Here is a 2,849-nt window from a genome sequence, read left to right as displayed (position 1 = left end):
TACATCCACAGGTACACCTCCAATTGACTCATATTATGTCAATTAGCCTATCAGAAGCTTCTAAAGCCATGACATCATTTTCTGGAATTTTCCAAGCTGTTTAAAGTCACTGTCAACTTAGTGTATGTAAACTTCTGACCCACTGGAATTGTGAAACGGTGAATTATAAATGAAATAATCTGTCTGTAAACAATTGTTGGAAAGATTACTTGTGTCATGCACAAAGTAGATGTCCTAACCGACTTGCCAAAACTATAGTTTGTTAACAAGAAATTTGTGGAGTGGTTGAAAAACGAGTTTTAATGACTCCAACCTAAGTGTATGTAAACTTCGACTTCAACTGTAGTATGATAAGTGAGGTGGATGTTCTGTCTGTAATGGGTAGAAATGGTTTATCCATGTCTTTGTCTTTGATCCATTTTATTTGTTTGCTTTGACAGTTTGTGCTTTTACCAAACCAAACGTAATCCAACCAACCCCTGTGATGGTTACTGAGCTGGGAGGCACCGTGACTCTCACTTGCCTTTGTCCAGATAAGTCAGTGACCAGATTTAATTGGTTCAAGCAGAGTTTTGGACTGAAACCCCTCCACATGACGTCATCTCTTTATGTGGGTCAAGACAGTAATTATTCCAACAACTTTATCAAGGACTTTACTGAGACCAAACGTTTGGGTGTGAGGAGAGGAGTCTACAGCTGTAACTTGACCATATCCAAGACAGAGCCAGGGGACTCAGCTACATACTATTGTTCCATTACAGCCATCTATGAGGTTACATTTGGAGAGGGAACTGTTTTAATTGTCAAAGGTAACTAAACATTTGCTTCTTCAATTTCAAATTGTGTGGCCCTGTATGTTGATATGTTCGTACAACTGCTTCATCAAATGCTAGTGATGAATACATGGCTTTTCATGTTTTTCACCCACTTAGTCTTACTTGAGTTACTCACTCTCTTCAGGTTCAGAGTCCAACAGCATGTATGTGCTCCAGCAGCCTGTGTCTGAGTCAGTCCAGCCAGGAGACTCTGTGACTCTGAACTGTACAATACACACTGAGACCTGTGCAGGAGAACACAGTGTCTATTGGTTCAGACATGGCTCAGGAGTATCCCGTCCAGGAATCATTTACACCCATGGAGACAGGAGTGATCAGTGTGAGAAGAGCTCTGAGGCTGGGTCTCCTACACAGAGCTGTGTCTACAACCTCCCCAAGAGGAACCTCAGCCTCTCTGATGCTGGGACTTACTACTGTGCTGTGGCCTCATGTGGAGAGATACTGTTTGGGAACGGGACCAAGCTGAACATTCATGGTAAATCCCATTTAATCTGTAAATATCCCCAACCATACTGTCTATTTATGCAGACGGCCTACCTCCAAATGACCCCATACATTTGTCTCAACAAGCTATACAATAACACCATTAGCTTTTGATTCCATATTTTTCTGTTTAATGAAATTCCTAAGCGCTCATGAATACAATATGAATTCCCTGATACCCTTTCCACAGTTCCAGAGCATGATTCTCCATTTGATCAGTCCAACTGTTCTGGCCTTGGTCGTCTCCAACATCGTCCTGGGGATAGTGACCCTTCTACTTGTCTGGGTGCTGTGCAAGACTCAGAACAGAGATAGCAGAGGTATTACTGTATATCTAATGTATCCAATGTATCTAATGTTATAACTGATGTATCTAATGTTTCATGCATCTCTATGCAATGTACCTTCTGTAAATATCAGCTAAATAACCAACGTATAAGCATTGTTAATTAACTACATGAGGTTAAAAAGAGATAGATTGTCATAAAAAATAATAGCTGGCCTTCCTCTATTTCAATCTCTTTGAAGGGAGGACAGATGTCCCAACATCCCAGGGTAATCAGGTACATTTGTCAAGATTTATAAATATAGTATATTTTCAGTTTTTACAACAAACTGCCATTTAACTTTCTTTCCACCTAATATTCAGCATATTTGTGCTTTATGTGTTATTAAAATGTATTGGAAGTAATAGGTCACTGTACTAGATGAAGACTTCTGATCTTTGTGATCGTTGTTCATTTTTCCATGTGACTGTTCCACTGACTGTCAGGTCATTGTAGTGGGAGTACAGTCTGAACAGTCCTGTCTTTTGTAGAGTGTTTTCTTCCACAGGAGAATAGAAACATTATATAATAGATCATGCTATCATCATAATGTATTTCCTCATGGCTCCACCACCCTCAGAATCAAGACAGTGACATGTTGAACTATGCAGCTGTGAGTTTCACCCCCAAGAAGAACTCCTCCTCCTCTAGAAGAGCAAGAGAGAAGACCAGCAGAGAGGATGCAGTGTACTCTGATGTCAGATACCTGCAACAGCAGTGAAATATATCACCACTGTCACAAAGACTCCAAGGTGAAATTAGTATGGAATTTACAATTTTAACATTGTCTGTATGTTAGATTTATATAATGATCCTGTAATGCCTTAAATAGCCATAACTTTTTACAGCTTTTTATTGTAAGAAATCATCTGATAGAGAATCCCATTTTGGCTGCATGACCGTGTGTTTGTAACATAATAAACCATTCATTTTTATGCTGTTTGGGTAAAATCACTGGGGAGGCCAAGCCATTTTACAACCTATGTGTTGTGATAATTGCATTGTTTACTCTATAACCTGTTAACTCATATGCCTTGAGACCATCATATATAGGCCTAAAGACCAAGACAATAAGAAGACACAATGCCAGAATAAATTCAACCACACCTTTGTTCTTTCACAAAACCGGATAGCAACCTTTGTCCAGTGAAGTCCACAAAGCATACTGAATGTACAGTAACAGACAGTTGCATGACCCACAGCA

The 2,849-nt window shown here is 39.6% G+C and overlaps 1 pseudogene; it reads left to right on the top strand.

Annotated features, from left to right (window-relative positions):
• Window positions 1–484: 484 nt before the first annotated feature.
• Window positions 485–2,366, top strand: LOC123492743 (annotated as a pseudogene).
• Window positions 2,367–2,849: the final 483 nt, after the last annotated feature.

Source organism: Coregonus clupeaformis, chromosome 16 (genome assembly GCF_020615455.1).
Source record: "Coregonus clupeaformis isolate EN_2021a chromosome 16, ASM2061545v1, whole genome shotgun sequence".
Classification (NCBI taxonomy): Eukaryota; Metazoa; Chordata; class Actinopteri; order Salmoniformes; family Salmonidae; genus Coregonus; species Coregonus clupeaformis.
Note: the sequence above shows the minus strand (reverse complement) of the source record. Positions and strands in the feature narration are given on the sequence as shown.